Below are 23,246 nucleotides of genomic sequence, written 5' to 3' on the forward strand. Positions count from 1 at the left end.
AGATCTGTATGTTGAGCGTATCTCTCCTTGTTTGCCAAGTCCCTCCACCCTTCCAATCCTCACCCCCCCCCACCATTTATTACTTGTTCTCTTAAACAATTTTACTACTACTTTCATCTAATATGTACATTCATGATTTTATGTGACCATATAAAATCCAGGAACCACCAATGAAAGAAAATGTGGTGTTTGTCTTTCTGAGAATGACTTGATTTGCTTAACATGATTAATTCCAGTCACATTCATTTTCCTGCAAGTGACATAACTTCGGTCTTTGTGGCTGAAATGTATATATAAATTTTCTTTATTCCTTTGTTCTTGGAGATCCTCCTTCCTCCTCTGCTTTTAGAACCATCCTCACTGGTTCCCAAAGACAAGCTCTACCTTTCCTCTCTCACAGTCTAGCTCCAGGCAAGCTGGAGAGTGAGGAAAACAATGTCAACTTTCTCTCACCAGGGACTACCTGTTGAAGAAGAGACCTTGATAAACATCTAGGGTTAGAAGATAAAACCCTAACCTTGGGCTGAAGACAGTGTCTTTAAAAGGCAATTAAGCATCCTAAAACGGAAATGACAAACTAAACTACTTTGAACTGGAATTCAGTGGAACTTGGGGTGGAGGAGAGTAGGTGGGGTGGAGAGAAGGGTGGCCAAGCCTCGTGGCTGAGTGGCCGTCAGCTCAGAACACGGAAGCGATTCAGAGTGTGAAGACATTTGTCCTGACGGACACCTCCCAGGGTTTCTCAGCTCTGACTATTTCATAGACCTTCAAAAAGCAGGGAGAGGAGTTGGAGCAGCTTCTTCGTGGAAATTGAGGGGGGAAGGCAAGTTTCACACAAGTTATGGTGAAGTAAAACAAGGAGCGTCCATGGAATGGGGGCCAGAGGGGGACAGACGGAGAAGCTGAAGGAATTTAGTGGCCTCAGGAACAGGAGCCAAGGCTAAGCACAAACAGGCTCCGTAGTGACAGAAGATGCCTTGGCTGGTGTGTGTGTTTCACAGGCCATGGAATAAGTGAAGCCGATCTGTGGTTAGATGGGGTTCTTTGAGTACTGTGTGGGACCTACACGGAGTTAGACCAACTTCATAATAGCCCTGGCAGGCATGAAGATATTCCGAAGTGACACTTGTGCCCTTCCATTGCCTACCAGACTATGAAAAAATGATTCTCCACAAGTCAGAATTTCCCATGAATCTCATGGTATCAACCAGAACTTTTTTTCTGGTTGATTTTACACAGTTCTGGCAACCCATCAGAACAGGACAGAGAGACTAGAGGCAGAGAATGACGGAGGGACCTACCACACCTCGGCCAGGACTGGTTGGTTATGCATGTCTCCTGCCTTCTGTTTAAACCAAAATCTCAAGTCAAGACCTGAAAGACAGACTTGGGGATACAGGGGAGCTCTTTGTACCTCTGCCAGATATGGCCACATTGACTAAATCTCCCTTTTCTTCTTTTCATTATTACTTTTTACAACTTCATTTAATTTAAAATGGCCCACTGAGAACTGGTGGCCACGCCTAGGGTATTAGGGTTAACAGGGCAAGTCATGTGACAGTTTGACTCATGCACTTCAAGGGTGGGCCCTGCAGAAAGGTCAGCACCCTTGAGGGGTGAGTCTGCTCCACTGGCCCCAGCAGCTGATCTCCCAGTTTGGGGTCTCTATACTAGAAGGAAGAATTCTGTGATCTCTCAGCTCTTCATAAGGTTTTATGTTGCCATCTGAGACGTTACTTGATTTCTCCTTTCTAGCAATCCCGCAAGAGCCCCAGAGCCCCCCACCGCTGGCCTCCCACAGTGGCACTAGCTGTCACGTTCACTTGTTTAACTCATGCTCCCTGGTCCCTGTCCCCAAATTAGAGGTACTCTCTTGTTAACCACAGCATCCCTCTCTCAACCTGATCCCCATCCTCCCAGTCCAGGGCCAGCTGGCCGGGAGCCTGTGGATTTCAGGGCGTTCACAGCTCTTCCGCCAAGGACAGAGTCCTCTGACCTCTGTGTCTCCAGAGAACTGATTCCTGACCGGGGTCCCTGCTTCCTTCAGACATTCCTGCGTGCTGGCAGAAGTCTCCACGTTGGTTGCGGGAACCCTTGACGGCTGTCCTTGCTGCAACTTCTGACCTTTCTGCAAGTTGCTTCCTTGGGGGATTTTTAAACAGCGAAGTGCCAGGACACCCCCAGACTTGGAGACTCTCAGAGCTCCGGCTGGCTCTCCTGGTGGTCAGCCTTCCCATCACAGTCGTGCAGTCTGGTTCTGGACACGTGGACTTTGTTCCTCTCCTCTCCCTTGGTCACTCCTCTTCCTCTGGCTTTTCTCATCGGGGCCCTTTTGGCCACAGTGGTAGCTGAGCCATTGCTGGCCGTCTGGAAAGATGGAGACAAACACAAAGAAAGCCTGTTCTAGCTCTTCTTGGCTGTTTACTCCCTTCATGCCCAGCCGCTGGACCTTTGAAAAGTACCCCAAGAGCCTGGCATGGCTTCTAACACATCTTTCAGCTTCTTAAGAAACTCCCCTTGCCTATTGGCTGTTTAGATGACAGAATTCTCTCCTGGTTCTCCAAACATTCCACCTTTAATGGCTGACTGATTTATTTTGCACACTATATGCCAGCCACTGTGCTAAATACTTTGCTTCTATTGTCTCGCTGAATTTGTATCACAATCCTGTAAGCTGGGGACTGTGTGCTTCCGGCATTTTACAGAAGCGGTAACTGAGGCCGTGGGAGGTTAGAAAGCGACCAACTCCATATTGACACAGCTTAGTCAACAGCTCAGGAGCTCTGGCATCTTTTTGTGTCTTATGTCTACAAGTCATTTCCTATACCATAAGGTGCTCCCTCCATCCTGCCCGTATGTGAGTAGATGGGTACAGGTGGCTTGCCATCCTTAACTTAGCACATGTGGTATTTCTACAGTAGCATGTGGAGGAAGACACTTAGGTTGATGGGTAGGTGAGTGAATGGTGGGATAATGGGCAGAGAGGTGGGGAGGAGAGTGGGCTGGCAGGTGAATGTATGGGAGGAGAGATGGATGGGTGAGTGGTTAGATAATGGGTGGACAGGTGAATTATGGGAGGAGAGAAGGATGGATAGATGAGTGGGTAGATAATGGGTGGATGAATGAGTGGAAAGCAGACGTGAACGGGTGGATGATGGACAGAGGGGTGAGGTGGACTTCTGGTGATTAAAGGATGTTTGTACAGAAAAACATTTTGGAATACAGGGTGCTCCAGTACCGGAGCTATCCTTCCCTGGTCTCTTTTCTCCAGGCCCGACAGTCTGTTCTGTTCCTGTGAGGAGGGCTGTCTCCAGGGCCTCACCCACAGGGGATAACAGCATCTGTGTTGCCTTCAGCAGCTACTTCCGCCCCGGGTTTATTTTTCCAGATGCTTCACACTAACTTTGGAATTCAAAATAAGTTTGCCCAGGAAGTCTTCATTTTCTTTAGGAGTGACTGTCATCTGATCTCTGTGGGGCCCCGTGTCCTAAACCTGACTCAACAGGGTCTGTCCGTGGGATGCGCTGTTTACGTCTGGAGTCTTAAGATACTCTGCTCTGCCAAAGCAAGGGGATCTGCACCTCCCAACACACTGGCGCAGAGCAGAGCCTAGGCCTGTACGCAGCTCGCTCTTTTAACCCAGAACAAGTTCGTGGGAAAGGTGAGCTTGCAAGACAGAGACAAACTTACCACAATCCCCTTCGTCTCCAAACCCTTGCCTATCATCCTCCAATCCACACAGCGTCTAGACCCTCTCGTGGATCCAGGTGGCAAACACATTCTTGCTAAAGCATTCATGACTTACTGCTTTCCTTTACCATTAGAAAGAGTTCTTCCATCAAAACAATAACACAATCAGAGGTAAAGTCACCCAAATAGCTCCTTGCCAGTGATATTTGCTATCCTTGCCATTCTGGCTCATACGTTCTAGGCTGTTCAGTTTTTCATAACTAGTTTTATGTATTCGCTGGTTAAAGTTATAAAGTCAAGTGGATCAGAGAACAACTCAATGCCAAGTTCTTTTCCAATGACTCTTGGGTCTCTGAAAAGGCTCTTTCTATCATCCTTAGACTGAGGGCTTGGGACACAAACATGGTAACTCTCTCACAAGTCAAGTCCCTTGACCAATGTCTCACTACAGGGGCTACAACTTGTCAGAAGTGGCCTGGTCCTGCACCTTACCTGGATTTATCTGTCCCTTCAGGGTGACTAAGAGACCCTGGCCATGAAGACAGGGATGAGGCATGGCCTTTGTCTGGCCCCTACTTTCATTAACAAGGGCCTGTATGTGGGAAAGTTGACTTAGCATCACAGGACAGTTATCGAGATGGTACCTAAAATCTGCATTTTGACCCAGGCATAAAATTGAAGAAAGGAAACGTGGCATTTATCCTTCTTTGGTTTCACCCTGAGCTTTTCAGTAAACTCAACATGCCCAGCTCTAATCTTTCTTGTCTGGCTGTGAGCTAGAATAACAGGCCAACACATTCCTAGCCAATGTGAAAACAGATTAAACTTTCACGCTCCATGAACTGTGAACAAACCTGCAGGTTACAGGTATACCCCTGCTCCTGGCAAGCCCATTCTTGGGCCCCAAGCTCCTTTCTTTTTTAAACAAGAAAAGGATTCTGTGAAGGGGCCATGTCCTCCTGGTGGGGGGAACCTTCTGTGGGCACCTTTGTGAAGACTGGAGAAATGCGTGCAGTCTTCCAGGTGGTTGCAGTGTCCCCCCCCCCCAGGCACATGGCTGGTCCAGTAGAGTACAGAGGGATTTCATCCCATCTATGGATGAGAGTAAGGCACCCCTGGCTTCTGGACCACGCAGCTGCTCTTGGAGGACCGCTGACTGCCCTTTCAAAGATAAAGGTGTCTTGGCTTTGGGAATGCTGTTGTAGTTCTGTTGGCCACAGATCTTGAGAACAGCAATTGTGTCCGTGACTGGGCAATGAGAGGAGTCAGCAGACTGACCGGTGTCAGCATCGCTTACCTGCTGGTTCAAGGCCTCTGTCATCACTGCCCATGCAGCAAAAAGGAACTGAATATCAACCAACACAAGCTGCAGACATCTCTGAAACCTTCCCATCAGAGCAGCTCGTAGATGGGAAGCAAAGCGTTCTTCATAAAGATGGAGCCAGAGCATTCTTGGGGGGCTTCCCCCTGGCTATCGGCAAAACTGCTCTGAACTTACCCTAAAATGTTCCTAATAGCTGGAGGGGGGTGTTGATTTGAGCTTTCCTTTAGTATAAACTTGTTGCATGGCTTCTGTCTGAATGCTTCCTGAATGCTTCCATGTTTGTGTTTTAATTGTACTGTAGACGAAAAGAAAATTTTCCATCAAGTCAAACACCAGCCATCCACCCCTATTTCCATCGTCCCTACCCTTCTTCCCCTTTCATGGGTTTCCTCCGAGACCATCCTGAAAAGGAGATTCAATGGGCAGGAAGGTTTATGAGCCAAACAGAGCTCAACCTATGGCGGAGTAAAAGAAACAGAATTAGGGGACCACAGCACCGTTGTCATGGGAACCACAATCTGGCAACTCCAGAAGAATACTTTTCCTCCAGCATCTTAGGTAAGTGCCTTACTGGTGCAGGATGCCTGTCCTTTAGTTACTGTGACCAGGTCAAGAGTGATTATGACTAGACACAGATGACATGACCCCAGTTATCTGGAAAATAAAAACAATTGTTGGTGCCAACAGCATGGCTCAGTGGGTTAAAACACTTGCAACAACAAGCCTGGGGCCCTGAGTTCAGTCCCCGGAATCCACGTGGTGGGAAGAAAGAAGCAACTCCCTTAAATTGTCCTCTGACTTCCTTCCACACAGGCACTGTGCCATGCACACACCTCTTCCCCGAGACTAAATAAATAAAGGCAAAAAAAATATAAAATAAAAAATTATTGGATGGACAAAAGCAGCATGTAACTATAGACCTCTAAATACACCCCTAAAACTGTAACTAAACCCGAAAGGATTAGTGAGAGGAGGAGGCTAGGGAAAGTACTCAGTGAGCAGTTCGTTGTGTTTCTTCCTCTGTAGGCATGAGGACAAATAAAGCCTCAAGTCTCGGGGCAAACAGGTGCTGATACAAATCAACATGGGCTCAAACTAAAGGCCCGAGTGTGAACTGCGCCTGAACCTTTCTGAAGAATAAAGACTGTTCAGCAATCGTCTTCCAGCATGTCCAATCTGTTACCTCTCTTCACTTCCTCAGTCGGTTGAGCATGGGTCACCAGAACCGTGAAGAGGATGCTTCAATAGGCAGAAGGTATTTCTCAAGAAAGCCAGTGCCCAGGATTGTCCTGACCAGAGCCAGTGTGTCTGGATGAAGTGGGGGTTAATCCCTGCACCCATATGGACAATCAGCGATGTCTAGTAGCTGAGACTGGGTCGTGCCTGTCTTTCCCTCCTCAAAGCTGAGAATGTCTTTGGCACCTCTTAAAGAACGAAAGGACAGAGAGTTCTAGGCCTTTGGCAGCAAGCCTCCCTGTTCATACCCTTACTTCAGCTCTACACTGTGGCCAGCTGGATGTCCCAACACACCCCAAACTCCAGGATCACCCCATTCTGCACCCTTACCATGCCTGCCACTCCTCTGTGAGAACACACTCTTCCTCACACCCATAACTCACCCTCAGAATCCAGTCCCCCTCTCAAAGCCAACTTCAAAGCCCTTAAAATACCTTTCCTCAGCTGTCTTCTTGATAACTTTAATCTCCTCATGAAACAAGCATTGTTCTTTATGTTGTGTTAACTTTAAAGATAAGTGTCATAACTTTAAAAACAAATATCTAGAACCTCCCATGTACCAGGCACAGGAGGTGGAGACACGTGAGATTAAAATTAACTGGGCCAGCATGGTTAATATAGTTAATAATCCAGAGAGCATGTATTTCCGCTTGCCAGTTTCTAAGACGTTAGCATTCATTTGCTTGTTTTAGCTCATGCTTCAGCCAGTTCCACCACCAGCAGGGTCTGAACTTTGGGCTCCATGCTCATCAAAGATCCTTTTTCACCCAGTACTAAGTCTTACATGTTATGATTGCCTTTTAGCTTTCAGAAGTCACTTTTCTTCTTGATAGTTTCATCCAGAGATCCAGGAGGTCTCCTGGAGCGTCATATAATTGGGAACGGAAGTTTGGAACTGGTGCACAATAGCATCCCTGTATCAAGTGAATGTGGTCAGTGTGATGGCCAAATTGGTGAGAAAGCAAGCCCTAAGTCGTCCATAGGCTTCTTTCTCTCCCCTCTGAAAAGTGGGGAGGTTGTACGAGTGCCCACAAAGGTCCGTTCCACAGCTCACATCCTAGCTGATCTACAGTGATTCACTCTCATGCGCTCTCACAGGAACACATTGTGTTCTGCAAGGACAAGGCAGCCAAACCACCTGGCAGAGGAAAAATGAATACTCAGCTACTCCCAGCCTCACCCCAGGGGGACATGCTGAGCACTTGGAAGCCTTGAGATTTAGTTGCTGGCCACGATTTTCAGCATAAACATAGGAACCACTTGAACAAATAACTTGTTGAAAGGGAGCAGCAGCCAGCACTGTGTGATTGAAAATCATTCCCTTCCCTCCATGGGCAGCTTTGTTGCCTAGCTCTCTGTCTCCTGGTCATGGCCACAGTTTGCTAACTTGAATGAACCACAGTCAGAGCACTATGTTGACTCTGCTTCAGACTCCGTGTGCGTGGTAGGCAGGCATTCATCACTCAAAGAATTCGATGGAAGACAACAGTTCTGTCGAATGACTTAGGTGACTGCAAGCGACGTATAAGCTATTTAGACTGACCTCTTCCTAGGCCAACATATGCATCATGATTTCTGTCTTGGTTCATGCTTGTCCTGGTTAGTTTTAACTGTCAACTTGACACAGCCTAGAGTATCAGTTGAGGACTTCCCAGATCCTGTGAGCATGTCTGTGAGGAATGCTATTGATGGTTAGCTTATGAGGGCTACTAAGTCCACTATGGTCAGCAGCATCCTCAAGAAGTTGGTCCTGAGCTAAGCTTGCTAAGCACGAGCCTGCACCGAGTCAATAAAAGCATTCCTCCATTGTGGTGATATTTTATTTGTGTGTTAATAAAGCTTTCCTTGAGATCAGGGGTGCAGGGGGAGGGCAGCCATTTTAAGTAAATAAGGAAGTCAGCACACGCCCTTAATCCCTTAGCAGGCAGGGTCTCTGTGTGTTCAAGGCCACACTAGGGAACAGAGCCAAGCTGGTAACACACGCCTTTAATCCCAGTACCAACCATAGAGACCTGGAGGTCTGCACAGACGGACAGAAAGTGACAGAGCTGTGTAGGAAGAGGAAGTGAGGTAGCTGGGCTAAGAGAGCCAATGAGAGGGCAGAACAGCAAGGCAATAAAGGCATGGGTAGACAGGAAGTAACTTGCATTTGGAAACTGCAGAGTTGGTGTGGTAAGATTGGCTGGTGGCTTTCCCTGTTTCCCTGATCTAAGGCTTTCACCCCTGTATTTGGCTCCATGTTTTTTTATTTTAATAAGACCATTTAGAAATTCATCTACACTCCATTGTGTCTGCTTCAGGTTCCTGCTTGAGTTCCTGCCTTGACTTCCCTCAATGATGGACTGTGACCCAGAAGTATAAGCCAAATAAACCCTCCCCTTCCACAAAATTGCTTTTGATCAGAGTGTTTTATTACAGCAACCAAAATGAAACTAGGATAACACATTTGTCACAACCAATCTTGTAGACTGGGAGTTTATAAAGAATGTAAGCTGATTTCATAGACAGCTCTGCAGACCGAGTCCAAGATCGGGTAACAGGGGATTTGATGAGGTAAAGGTTCTCTCTCTCTGCATCCTAGATGGCGCCTTGTTCCCAAGTCCTCATGAGAGAAAACCAAACGGAAGTGAATTCTCTCTCTCTCCTCTATTGCTTTTGCAAGGGTGTGAATTGATCCATGAGGCCATTAGCTCGTCCAGGATGCCACCTTGGGAGTTAAGTCCAACATATGAATGTTTAAAGGGCAGCACTTTCTTCTTGTAGAAGGTCTTCACTGGTGCCTCTCAGTTACAAGGCTGTCACATGTGTCTCTGCTCCCAGCAGCTAAGCAGTACACTTCTCAAGAGTCAGTTGTACTTGTCCCCAGGTCTGATTATGACAGTAGTCCTTGTGGTCATGACTGTAACTTATTTGAACATTATGTGAATTAATTAAATGCAAGGGTGTAAATGGAATTGTTGGATATGTTGAAAAGCAATCTAAGGGGTGAAAACTCTAAATTCTTAGATGCATCTACAACCAGTGTTCATATAAAGGTGGTTGGGTTAAATGAAAAAATACAAAAAGGTAAATTGTCCTACAATATCTGTGTCCCTTGTTCACTCTTTGAAGAAGCTAAAATTAAATATTATGGAGGAGATATTTGGCTGTAGCTTACATAAAGTAACCCAAATACCAGTCAGAAGGATTCATACTAAAGGAAATAAAATACAGTTTTTATGGACCCACATAAAAACATGAGTTTATACTATAGATTTTAATGTATGTAATATTCTTGAGTTAGCTACTTGAAAAGTAACATATCTAAACATATATCAACTAGATATACTGAAATACAATCGACAATCCAGGATCCACGTGCTTTGTAGTTTTTCAGTCCATATTCAGATTTTAGCGTGGTCTCCACAGTTGTTATTATCAAAATTCTAAATGTGAGGGAACTACCATATCCCATCTAGATTTTGCCGCCCATACACCATTTGTCTGTTTGTTTTTGTTTTGTTTTGGTATGTTTGAAGCAAATTCAGACCCTGTCATTTTATCCTTACATTAGTAGATGCTCTGAAAAGCATGGCTGTGTTTGCCCGTGACACAGTACTATAATTGTGGCTGCCAAAATTAGCAACAAGTCTTTGGCATCATCTAACACCTTTGCACACTCAATTTTTTTTCTTATTGCTCCCCAAAATGTTTTTCTATTTTTTTCAAACTATGGTGCAAATACAGTACACATTACATTTGGTTATGTCTCATACCTTTTAATATTTAGTAAGATGTTGTCCAATTTATTTATATAAGACTTTCTTTTTAATTATATGTTTGTGTATGGATATGTTAATGTGAGCGCAGGTGAGGCCGGAGGCTTCAGATACCTCTGAGGAGGGAGTTACAGGCTATTGCAGTATACCCGACATGGATGCTTGGAATTAAATTCAGGTTTTTTGCAAGAACAGGAAGTGCTCTTAACTGCTGAACTCCATCCCCTCCCTCATATTTTTATTTATTGAAGAAATCCCTTTTGTAAATAGAGATGTGACGATTTTTAGTTTGTTTTTGTTTTTTGGTTTTTTTTTTAGTTATGCACATGAGTGTGTGTGTGTGTGTGTGTGTGTGTGTGTGTGTATAAGCTGTGTGTATGCAGGTACCCAAGGAAGCCAGAAGAGGGTGTTGGATCTCCAGGAGCTGGAGTGACAGGTAAATGTGACCTGTCCAGCATGGGTGGTAGAACCAGAATTTTGTGAAAGAGGAACAAACACTCTTAATTCCCTGAACAATCTCTCCAGTCCAGACGTAAGAATTTAAAAACCTTCAGAGAACCTCAAAGAGAAGCAACTCACAAAAATTTAGTAGTAGTGCATCCCCACACATAATAAACACACACCAAAATTCCCCAGGGCGCTCAGGGGCTGGTGCTGTCATGGCCCAGAAAAGAACTTTTTCTACCTCATGTACAGACAGTGACAGAGTGAACAAAGAATGGGAGATGCTGAAAGATGATGGACTGTCAGCTCAAGCCACCAAGGAGAGCAAAGTCAAACACAATGAGGGCAGAGACCATTCCCACCACTTGGAGATTATAATCAGAGGAAGAGAATGTGAAACAATGTTGAGGAACCCGATGCATCGCTTTTGGGTGCATTTGGAAATAAGATAGCCACTCAAAAAATTAAGTGATCACAGAACTCAGTAACTCTGCTTTTGAGTATATACAGAAGATAAATGAAAATTGAGTTCATATAAAAGCTTGTATATGAACGTTTGTAGTAGAAATGACCCAATGTGGATGATGAGTGAATAAATTAATATAAAATATTATTTCACTACTAAAAAAAGCACAAATACATGCTGAAACATAAATGAACTTTGAAAATATTATGTTAAGTGAGAGAAACCAGTCAAAAAGCATGAATTGGCAGGGCATGGTGGCACACACCTCTAATCCCAGCACTCCAGAGGCAGAGGTAGATGGATCTGTATGAGTTTGAGGCCTAGGCTGACCAAGACTACATGTGAGAGCCTGTCTAACCAAAAAAGAAAAAAAAATATGATTCCATTTATATGAAATATTTGTCTTTACAAATCTTTGGAGACATAAAGCAGCTTAGTGATTGCTTAAGACTGGAGATCTGGCAGGACTTCGGGGAGATTGGTTAAGGAGTGAGTGTGGAATTCCTGTTTGGGGGGGTGACAGAAATATTCACAATCGGTGGTGGTAGTTGTACAACCCTGAATATACCGTCATCAGATGTTGATTTGAAGCAGGTGAACTGTATGGGATAGGAATTGTGTCTCAATAAAGGAACCTGAGCTCAATTTCATGTGGTCAAAAACGATCCAGTTGAGAAGCATTAAGAACTGACAACCCAGCTATTAGAAAGTACATGTGTAGGCACCATCCACACACCCACTTCCCCACCCCCAACCCTGCTCTCTACAAATTCAAGGTCTGTTATTAGCCTTTCCTTATTCAGAGTGTTCAAAATGGCTCTGTGCGGAGTGTCCACCTCCAGGGAGGGCAAGAAGGGCCCTCCTTTATTACTGTTTAGAAAATGTGATGCAGAACACCAGTGCAGGCACCAAGACAGAGCACACACAGTCCTCCTGTGGGTCCCCAAGTCCTTCTGGGATGGGTTAGTCTTGGGTTATGAACTTGATGACCTCTTGACCCTGATTTCACTATTACTGCAAAAGGGAACCTGAGGGAGAATTCATTTTCATTTGTGCCCATCCCCGATCCCCTCCAAGCGGCTCACTTCCTCCCTGCCTTGTCCTTGCCTTGGTCGAAGAGTCAGATGTTCAACCTCTGGGGCTGGGAAGAGGAAGGAGGGGCTGCCACTGAGCTGTGCTGTCACGCCAGTCTATGTGTCTGAAAAGTGGGAAAAACCAAGCAGGAACCCGAAAATGGCTTTCTCAAGCCATCTGTGAAGACGAGACTATTTCCACGTTGTTTCAAATGGAGCTCTGCCATGCCTGGTTGGGGTGGGTGGATGATGAGTGACCAGCAGCATGATGTTAATGCTGAGGGACAGTATGGCTGGCTTTCCTTGCCTAGTTCAGAAATCTTCAGGCTGTTCAGTGTGCTGCTCTTGTCAGAAAAAGGCATCTGCCTGGGCCGTGCATTTCCATTTACCCTCTGGCCACAGGATCCTTTTGCCGCTTGGCAAAAGATGAAGCCTCGGAAGCCTTCGGCCTCATTGAAATATAGCAGGTCCCGGCGAAGTCTGATGTCAACACCAAAAGCCCCATTTATGAGGGACAGAGACGAGTGAGCCCAGTTGCCATGGAGAGTCAAAGACGCCCGCCCCCCTAACCTCAAGGGAACTTCCAGTCTCTCCCAGCTCCTTCACCCACCAGAGGGCCTGTGCCCTCCTGTCAGCTCCAAGGAGACAGGCAAAAAGAAAAGGAACCGCCAAGGAGCAAGAGTGCTGCTCAATCCCATGCTTCTGGGAGAAGAATCCAGAGAAAACAGAATGGTCATCTGGAGCTCCTGCTCTCAGCACTCCCGGGCTGCTGCCGTCGGCCGGGGAAGCTGATACTTCCCTTGAACTTGCTCTTGGTTCCCGGTCTGGGACCCCACAAGCCCGTGTCTCTCCTGAGCATTTCTGAGCCACCTCTCTGACCTCTCCACCGTCAGCATCTCTCTTCTGTCTCCTCTGTCTGCCTTTTATCCTTCCATCTACACCCGAGCACTCAGCTGGGCAGATAGGAGGAGGCTGCGTCTTCATGGCATGGTGTGGGCAAGTCTCCGGACCCTCTGCTTCCTGATGCACTGTTCCCTGGGGTGACAGGCAGACTCCCCGGGAGCGTTGGGGTGAGGCCTAAAGGAGAGGTACACATCTAGCCCAAAGCAACTCCATGCCAGGTTTGTTGTTGGTTTTGTTTTTCATTTCCTCTCTTCCTCCTTGGTGCAATCTTTCCCTCTGGGACCAAGCCTCCATTTCAGCCTGCTTCATAGCCTGGGGTTCTCTGTATGCTCGTTCCGAGCCGAGGGAAGGGGGGCCACCTCTACTGTGCAACAGTGTCAGCCACCGCCCTATCCATCCCCCCCCCCCCCCGAAAGAGTCCCAGCCGCTCACACTGGCAGGGACTTCTGCACTCACTGACATCCAGTGTATCCTTCATTCCCCCAGAGCAGGCCAGTTTCTGGGGAGGAGGCCACTTCAGTTTTCTCTTTGCAGCCTTTTTGAGTTTCTGGTCTAACAAGTGGATGTCTGGTGACTGTTGTAAGGACCTGCTGGAATCTTCTCTGAAGATCCCAAGGAAGCCAGCCCAAAAGGATCGGGTTGGGTTTAGTCAGCTCTAAAAACTCCTTAAAGAAGAATCCAGCGCCTCACTCTGGTGCCCACACATCACAGCCCGACCTCCAGTCCGGATGATCTGCTCTTGTGGGGAAGTGGAGGCCTCAGGAGACGTGGCTCCCACCCACAGGTTGCTGCTCAGAAGGCCCTGGCCCTGCCAGAGAACACCCGCCAGCTTTGAGCCAAGGCTGCCTGCTCAACACCCGGAGCTTCCTCACCGTATGGTAATCCTTGCCAACCTGTGCCAGGCAGCCCACCCTGCCCCAGCCCCTCCCCCAACCCCTCCACTGCAGCGCGTGTCTCTGTGAGGAATAGAGGTCACCACCCTGTTCTGAACTTTCAGGACAGCTCTCTCACAGGCCGAGGCTTCATACAGCCTTCCTTGTGCCCTGTGTGGTCTTCAGAAATGCAGAGAAGTGGGGAGAGGGAGGGGGATGGAGAGGAGAAAAGGAGAAAAGAGATAGATTTTCTGTGTCAAATACCCTTAGAAAGCACAGTATAGTAAATGCCTGGCTCCCAGCTCCCGGCTCCCCAACCTGGAGATTTTTAAAGTGTGCTAGTTACTAGAGAAGTGTGAGGCCCCTCCATCATGGCAACTGTTCAGCGTCTAGACCGGTGCCTTCCAGAAGAGAGGAACAGCGCTGGGGAGGTGCTGCTCTAAGGAGCTTTACAATACCGTTCCCCCACGGGGGGCTCCTGGAGGATCTAGAAACCGATATTCCTAAACGCTCCTTGGACTGCCTTGTGCCCCGGGCATTCTGGGAAGCACCGTTGCAGGGCCTGGGGGAGGGTGGGGCACCGGCAGCAAGGGCCAAGCAGGAGCCGCAGCCGCCACGGAAGGGCGGGGGGGGGGGGGGGGTGGGGTCGGGGGGGGGCACTCTCCCTGCTTGCTCGGGTTGTCCAGGGAAGGGGCCGCTGGGTAGTAAGTCACTCTCTTCCCCTTGCCCAAGTCCCCGCTGGCTTGGGCGACACGACAGTATCAGGCATGGCTTTTCTTGGCGTCGGCTCCCATTTTCTTCCAAGGCACTCTGAGGGTGGTTTTTGTGCCCCAGATTTTATCTTTCTGGCTACCAGAAAGCAGCCAGGCTAAGAAGAGAAAGAAACAGATCAAGAGGCAGGAGTTACATGTTCAAGGCATGTGAGTGATGGTGGGTCCCAGGCCTGCCTGGCCCTTCAGGTCCTCTGCGGACCCAACGGACCTCCTTCTGTCGTGAGTGCAAAGCAGCACGTGATTGTCTCATGCTGTGTTGTTCCCCACATCCGCCTTTGCTCTCACTCTTCCCTCAGCTGTCTTCCTTGTCTCAATGCCACCTTCAAAAGCTCCAGTAATCACTTCTCCGACATTTAGCCTAGGAATATTAACCAAGGCTCACTCCTCTCTGCTCCTCTAACACCCATGGAAATTCCTATTCTGTCCTTCCCAACCCAGCTCCATCTACCTCTATTTTAAAACAGTGACTTTGTGGGGTGTGTGTGTGTGTGTGTGTGTGTGTGTGTGTGTGTGTGTGTATGAAGTGTAATGTTACATTTCAGAACATTTTACTAAGAATTTGTGCCATTTCACCATGTAAAAATTTATTTTTAATCGTTTGTGTATATGTCTGTGTGTATGTGCATAAACTAGTGCAATTTCCCTCAGAGGCCAGAAGAGGGCATCAGACCCGCTGGAACTGGAGTTATAAACATTTATGAACCACCATGTGAGTACCGGAAACTAAATCGGGTCCTCTGCAAGTAAGTGCTCTTCACTGCAGAGCCTTCTCTCCAGCCCCAGGCTTACTGTTATTCTGAGTGGCTTTTCCTATCCTACAGTGGTTCTGTGAGTCTGCAGGCTGTAGAATCTCACTAACCTCTAGTCTTGCCTTCTTGCTAATCCCCTCCTGAACTGAAGCTCTACATTGTTTTGTCATGAACTGATTGGGAGATTTACTGGCAACTTTCAGAACTTCCCCTCTCCCAGGTAGGTGTTTGAAGACATCTGGTGTGCCAGAGATTGTGATGCTTAAAAGCTTAAAGGCAACACTTCAAGGCTATATTCAGGGATCTCAACCAGCAATTCGGGCTATGCAGCTGTTCAGAACCACGGCTGACCTAGGAGTACAGGTAAATCAGTGTTCACCTTCCCACCTCCAGTCTTTTAGAATAATCTCCCCTAAAGAGAAGGCAGTAGGGAAAGGATCTGGAAGCTTCTATTGTCGCCTAGCGACAGTAAACACTTCGGTGATGGTAACGATGGGGGCTTGTATTGGTAAGAATGTTTGCAGCGTGAAGGAACTAAAGCATCCCGACAAGGAAGGTTGCTTACTCACAAAACAAAAAGCCCTGTGATGGGATGACTCCCAGGCAAGCGACATAATGGAACTCCCAGCCTCTGTCCACCTTTCAGCTTTCCATTGTTAGTCATATCTATCAACTGTTCCAGTCTATCAACCTCAGGATTATAAAATGGCAGATATTGTGGTCTTACACACAACACAAAAATGTCAATCCAAAGGAATGCTTATTCAAAAAGAAAGTTGTCTTTCTCAAAATCCCACAGAAGACCCTTCTTGAGTCTGATTTTTCAGGACTGCACCTAGTGTTCAGGCTTAGTGATCACCAGCAAGATGTTCCAGAGTAGAATTCTCCAGGCTGAGTATTCCACTATGCTAGCTACAGGTGTGCATTTCCCCAGGCTTCCCAGAAAGACTCCTCAGTGTGCTGACGCATCTGATATTGCTACCAGACTAGTGGCCTCAATTCCTAGTTGGAGACAGGTAGACCCTACCTACGCCTATGAGGAAGCCAAGAACTTTCGGATGAATTTTCTACGTCATTATTCATTGGCCAAATGTGAGAGGATGTGTTTGCTTTTCTGAGTCACGCCTAGTTGCTGCTGCCGATGGCTGGAGAACTACTCAGTGAGGTCTAGACTTGTTACACACACACACACACCCACTCCACCGCCCCTGCCAGGCACATACCTGTCTGCACTGTGACTCAACCTCTAAAGGGCTGCCCTCCCACCCCACCCCCCCAGTCCTGATAGTCACTCACAGTCCCAATTTAGCCCGTTCTTGACTCTTCCATCACCTGAGGTGGAACCGTCAGCACCAGGGGAAGATATTAAGGGTAGCCTTTTCTAACCTTTAAGTATGTGGCAATGAATTTCCAGAAACACGGGCTACCTTGAGAAAGGAGAGATCTCTCCAGCCGGGTGGCTAGTCCTGTCATCACAAAGCTATATTTTCTTTATCAAGGGCCATTGGTCAAGCTCAAGATGGCATCGAGAAATTTCTACATTTAAAGTTTAGTAGCACTGTGTCTCTATTGGGCCATACGGGCTCCTCCTCTGGTGAATGAGATTAAGGTGCTTCTTACAGGGGTTTTATGCAGCCTTGGGCTCACTTGCCCTCCCTGTCTCCCATCATGTGAAGACTGAGTATTCTTTCCCTCTGGATGGTGCAGCGATGAGACGCCATCTTGGAAATGGAGAGCAGACCTCAACAGACAAGCAAGTCGGTCAACGCCATGACCAAGATTTTCTAGCCTCCACAACTGTGAAGAAACCCTTCTCTATTCTTTATAAACTGCCAGGCCACAGATATTATGGTATAGCAGCCCAGCCTATAACATCATGTTCCTAAAAGGAAGAGCATCTATGAAAGGGAGATAGTAGATTTGAAAATCATTTGAATGCCTAGAACTCCGGGCTATCTTTTCCTGATTATACTTTAATTTTTCTACCCCAATGTTTATGTTACTACACTGATAAGCAATATATCTTACAATTCAAAGGATCTCAGCCATCTTGTATTAGTCACGTCCTGGGCTTGGCTAACTTACACATGGCTCCCTGCTTCAAGAACTACAGAAAGACTGTTCTAAGACTGGGTACCTGGTGACAAGCATCTCCTTCTGCTGGGGTCCAGTAACTCATGAGGTGTGAGAAGTCTGCCCACCACAGCAGTGGTGACCATCAGGCTGAGAAGCTCCCTGTGAAACGAGAGTGAAGGATGGCTGATAAGAAGGGCCAGAGATGGGACAAGAGAAAACACTTGAAGAAAGAAAAGGAAGCGTTTACAATGTTGCCTTTGACTGGGGAATGCTTGCTGCCTCCTGAACCAATGCTGCCCCACAGATAGGCTCGCACCACGCTCCAACTCCTGAGAATACTTCGGAGCAAGCCTGTGTCTCCCAGGGAAAACAACAGAAGTACCAGTTCCCTTAGCATTTGTTTTCCTGGGTGTACTATTAACATCATCAGGACAGGCAGCCTGCTTCCCACATCAGACCTGTGAAGCTCAAATCTGGACACATCGTAACAATTCATTTAACGATTTGTCATTGATTTCTTTGTCTAAACTACTGACTGTATGTTTGGGGTGTGCCAATAATACTTCTAAGCCGGGGAGTGTGATTCGACAGTGAACAAACAGGTTAGGACACCTCTGCTTTCTATTCATCGTAGCTAAGTTACAGAAGCAGCCCTGTGCCTATAATCTGAAAATGTGATACACACACACACACACACACACACACACACACACACACACACACGTTACTTGGCCATAAAGTAGAATGAGCAGAAAATGAATGGAACTAGACATCAGTATGTTAATTAAAATCAGTCAGACACGGAAAGATGAATAATACTTGTTTTTTTCCTATATATGTGTCAGATCATGGCCCTGCTGTTTTAAGATATGGGTCACTCTAAGTGGCCAGATCCTATAACACAAGAAAAATCAGGTCATGCCCCTTCAGCTGTCTACTTAGGACAGAGTTAAGAAGTCAGGCTGTGCTGTGGCTCCGCAGACCCTAATTTCTGGTCCTACCTACCACCTGGCTCCTCGGCGCTCTTTGTAACACATGCGAAGCTGTTTGAGCTAAATCACGTGGTGTGGAACTTCCTACTACCCCCTGAGAGGATACAAAAGTTAGATATTTTCCTTTGTCCCAAGGATTTTTCTGAAGAGTCTCCTCTGGGCCTCCACCTATGCCCCTCCCCGTTATCCGGACCATGGCAGCTAACTCTTTTTTCCTTTAAGCTTACCCCTTAATGAAATTCCCTCCACATTTTATTTTCAAATATTTTTTTATTTTATTTTATGTGTATGTGTGGATAAGAGAGTGTATGTATGTGTACCATGTACATGCAGAAACCTGAAGAGGTCAGAAGGGGCATCACGTCCCCTGGAACCTCTCTCTCTCTCTCTCTCTCTCTCTCTCTCTCTCTCTCTCTCTCTCTCTCTCACACACACACACACACACACACACATACACACACACACACACCAAAGAGTTTACTTGGGCTTACAGTTTCAGACAATTAGAGTCTATGTCCATCATGGAGGGCAGTATGGCAGCAAGCAGGCAGACATGGCATTGGAACAGTAGCCAAGGGCTCACACCTTAAGACACAACCACCAGGTAAAGGGGGGGGGTTCACTGGGAATGATGTGGGATCTTGAAACCTCAAAGCCCACCCTCAAGGCCATATCTCCCCATCCTTCCCAAACAGTTCCACCAAGTGGGGACCAAGCATTCAAATATGTGAGGTCATTCTCGCTGAAATCACATGGAATTAATCTACTGGTAATGTCATCAAAGCTGTCAAAAATCAATCATTTCCAAAGACTGCCAGCTGCAAGACAGCCCTTAACACAGAGTCACTGGGAGATGAGATCCAAACTCATCTTCTAAAGGTGCCGAGGGAGTGAAGCAGAAGAATCCCTTCCAAGGCCTTAGAGTAGTGTCGGCACTTAAGCCCTCTGAGCTGTATCTCTTCCCTTGGAATAGTAAGAAACACGATTGACAGGGTCTCAATATGTAGCCCAGGCTTGCCTGGCAACTTACAATGTAGCCCAAGCTGGCCTCAAACTCACAGTGATCCTCTTACCTCTGCTTTCCAAGTACTGGGATTCCAGGCGTGTGGCACCATCGACTCGTAATTTTCTATTGGATGAATTGATTGAACCAAAAATTTTTGCTTCATTATTTTCATTTTAGCACCAGGCGAGGGACAAATAACAGTTTTCCACTTCCCAAGGGAAAACTGCCAAATTTAAGAGCAAATTTAAGTATACCAAAATCTTAAACATTTTTTTAAAAAATTTACAGATTTTCTTATAGTTCTTTTAGATTTGTTTATTTTTATTTTAAGTATACGAATGCTTTGTCTGCATGTATTTATGTGTACTGTATGTATGCCTGGTATCTTTGGAGGTCAGTAGAAGACATCAGGTCCCCTAGACCTGGAGGTATGGATGGTTGCGAGCAACTATGTGGGTGCTGGGAACCAAACCTGGTCCTTTGCAAGGTAACAAGTGCGCTTAACCACTGAGCATATGTACGGGCTGGTTTTATATCGACTTGACACAACCCAGAGCCATCAGAGGAGGAGCCTCAGCTGAGGAAATGCCTCCGCAATAGCCAGCTGTACGGCATTTTCTCCATTAGTGATCCATAGGGGAGGGCCCAGCCATGGAGGGTGGTGCCATCCCTGGGCTGGTGGTCCTGGGTTCTGTAAGAAAACAGGCTGAGCTAGCAAAGCCTGTAAGCAGCACTCCTTCATAGCCCCTGCATCAATTCCTGCCTCCAGGACCCTACCCTGCTTGAGTTCCTGTCCTAACTTCAATAATGAACAGCAATATGGACGTATAAACCAAAATAAACCCTTTCCTCCCTAACATGCTTTTGATCATGGTGTTTTGTCGCGGCATTAGAAACCCCAACTGAGATACCATTTAAGCGGTGTCTAGATTCGTTTATGTTTACTTTATGTACATGAGTGTTTTGTCTGTAGGCTTGTGACCAGTGTCTGATACACATGTAGGTGTATCACGTGTGTGCCTGTGGAGGTCAGAACAGGCACTGCCCCCTCGAGCTAGAGTTAGAGGTGGCTGTGAGCTGCCATGTGGGTGCTGGGAGTTGAACCTGCGTCTTCTGCAAGAGCATCAGTGCTCTTAACTGCTAAGTCGTCGCTCCAGCCTTCTTCTCTTTCCTCTTCTTTCTTTCTTTTTCATTATTTAAAACAAATTTTAAGTTTAAATATATTTTGATCCTATTCTTCCCTCCTCTGAGTGCAAATTCTCATAAGTGCAGAGCCATCTCTCCAGCCTCCCCTCCACAGCTTAAAAGAAACCTCCCTGTCCCTTTAAGGCCTCATCATGCTGCCACTGCTATAATACAACACAACACACCATCTTTTTTTTTTTTTTTTTTTTTTAAAGATTTACTTATTATGTATACAATGTCAGAAGAGGACACCAGATCTCATTACAGATGGCTGTGAGTCACCATGTGGTTGCTGGGAATTGAACTCAGGACTTCTGGGAGATCAGTCAATGCTCTTAACCTCTGAGCCATCTCTCCAGCCCCTACACTGTCTATTTTTAGTGCTCTCCTATCCCAAGGGCTGATCATGGTTTCCATGTTTTCAATGCCCTCACTTCTAATAACACTCGTTTCCAAAGGGTGATTTAGTATCAGATTCCTTTTCAAACCCATGGCTGCTGCTCTCTCCTTTCAACACCACGAACTCTAAAAACAAAACTTTTTTAAAGGTGACCACCTAAATGTAGATGAGGCACAAGCAGAGAAAGGAAAAAGAGGCAAGAGACAAACCATATACATGTGTGTATGGAATCACCACAGAGAGAAACCGCTGATGTGTATAACTGACAATAAAAAAATGAAATCAAGAAAACTCTTTCATGTGACGTGGAAACTTAGCAAAATATAATCAACTCAGTCGATGACACGTTAGCTCCAGAAGCGCATGAGAGAACTAACGAGAAGTCCGGAGCTGAGGGTAGGCGAGGACCATGACCTTATGAATGGCACAGCTAGAGAGGCCTCCTAAGAAAGGAACAGCTGAGCAGAGTGCCAGAGAAGTGAGAACTCGCCACACTGCGGTCTGGTGCCGAGCTCTCCAGACAGAAGAAATCACTGGAGATGCCTGGAGGCTACGGGAGCCTGGTGGATTCACAATGGCCCCACGTGGCTGGAGTGGAGTAGGCAAGGAGGTCTGGGGAAAAGAACTCTTTGTCTAAGACTAGCATGAATCATGTTGAATCTGCTGAGAGTCCAGGGAGGCTCAATAAAGGTCAGGGGTCATGGAGGGACCTCCTGATATGAAGACTAGAAAGTAAAGTCAGGGTATTTGTTTTGTCCTATCTTTAGAGGAGGGCAGAGAGGTGGGAAGGCCTGGTGTAGTTAGATCACAGGGTCACAGACCTTTCTGGCATACCGTGACTCACGCTGCTTTTAGACAATAGGCCATTTCCAAAGCTCTGCCTGGATGAATCTTCTTAACCGACTCCACCTTCATGCATTCTGACTGCTCACCAATTGTCTGAAACAGTCCAAAGTACCACATTGTCCTCTTGAGACGCTCTTATCAGGTCTCTGGTAACTTTAGACGAAATCACAAAAGTCCCTTTTAAAACCAACCCACACGTTTTTTTTCAGAAGTGAAAGACAATTTCCCATAGCCTTGGGAAGGAGCAGGCCAGAGAAGAGAGGAGGTAATGTGAAAGGCTCTTGGAATAAAGCTGCCCTTGATTGAGAGTTGGAGGAACCTCAGAAGAATGACTAGGGACTTTCTGGGCCACAAATCACAAAAGGAAGCATTATTAAACAATGGTTGGTGGCCCTCTAGATTATCATTCTCTCAAACCTCCTGACACGTTCCTGGTAGAAACTCATTCCCATGAAAAACTTGCTTCCCCGGGCTGCAATCCACTTTCTATGAAGTCAAGAGCCAGTCTGCTTCCCATCTCTACCAGTACCAGCTGAACTCTGCTAACCAAAGACCAGACAGCTTGGAAACATCTATTCCCACATCTTGCTGTGCCAGAGTATTTTGAACATGGATTAATAAGGGAGAGAAAATAAAATTTTGAAGCATGCCAGGAATTGAGTTGTTGAGTTTCTGAGTCAGCCAGTGTTCGAAACTAATGTCTGCCAACACATGTGTGACAGCTTGAGGTCACCATCAAGGAGCTGAGCTCAGTGGTGACAGACTTCATTGGAATTACTGGAATTTTCAGGCCTTGTTGTTGACCTACTTCACAGGAGAGTCTGATAAAAAGATTGCCAGAATGATTGCCCAAATTCCAGCCCTATTCCTTTCTTCCTGACCAAACTTACTAGTCCCCCGGCTAGTCTGACATCTTTAATGTCTGATTAGCTGCTTTTATGACCCCTCATGAATGTGAGTTCAGTAGGAGAGAGGATTTATGTGAGATTTTAGTGAGATATTTGCTGAACAGCTGGCCAATAGTCAGTGCACAGTGGAAATGGCCGTTACTGCAATCTTAGAACAGGGATAGGGAACATGTTTCTCAAAACTATCATCCCTTGACCTGGCAGGTAAGAAAACCTGAGTAATGAAAAGATGGTTCTAAACTTCACAGTCTTCTAAAAGAATCTCACTGGTCCATGCTATGTTCATGCAATGGCAATTTTCGTGTGTGTGTGTGTGTGTGTGTGTGTGTGTGTGTGTGTGTGTTTACTTAATTGGGTCACAAGTTGTCCAGATATCTAGTCAAACAGTATTCTGGGTATTTCTGTAAAGATGTTTTTGGATACGATGAACATTTTAGCTGATAGAAAGTAAAGGAGATTGCTATCCTTGATAGGAGTGATCCTTATCCATTCAGTTCAAAACCTAAACAGAATAAAAAGATTCACCATTCCCTGGATAGGAGAAA

At 46.4% G+C, this 23,246-nt stretch overlaps 2 long non-coding RNA genes across 3 annotated transcripts; both read left to right on the top strand.

Moving 5' to 3' along the window:
* The first annotated feature begins 13,028 nt into the window (after positions 1-13,028).
* On the top strand, positions 13,029-15,226 carry LOC119088241. Of its 2 annotated transcripts, XR_005091875.1 has the most exons (4): positions 13,029-13,112; positions 13,429-13,772; positions 14,601-14,758; positions 15,188-15,226. It is a non-coding gene; the product is annotated as an uncharacterized LOC119088241 (long non-coding RNA). The 2 variants fall into 2 exon arrangements; XR_005091874.1 differs by having other exon boundaries at positions 13,044-13,772.
* A 12-nt stretch (positions 15,227-15,238) lies between these two features.
* Positions 15,239-18,248, top strand: LOC114701357. Its single transcript, XR_003735810.2, has 3 exons — positions 15,239-15,282; positions 15,509-15,651; positions 16,911-18,248. It is a non-coding gene; the product is annotated as an uncharacterized LOC114701357 (long non-coding RNA).
* Positions 18,249-23,246: the final 4,998 nt, after the last annotated feature.

The sequence above is a fragment of the Peromyscus leucopus genome, chromosome 6 (genome assembly GCF_004664715.2).
Source record: "Peromyscus leucopus breed LL Stock chromosome 6, UCI_PerLeu_2.1, whole genome shotgun sequence".
NCBI classification, from domain to species: Eukaryota; Metazoa; Chordata; class Mammalia; order Rodentia; family Cricetidae; genus Peromyscus; species Peromyscus leucopus.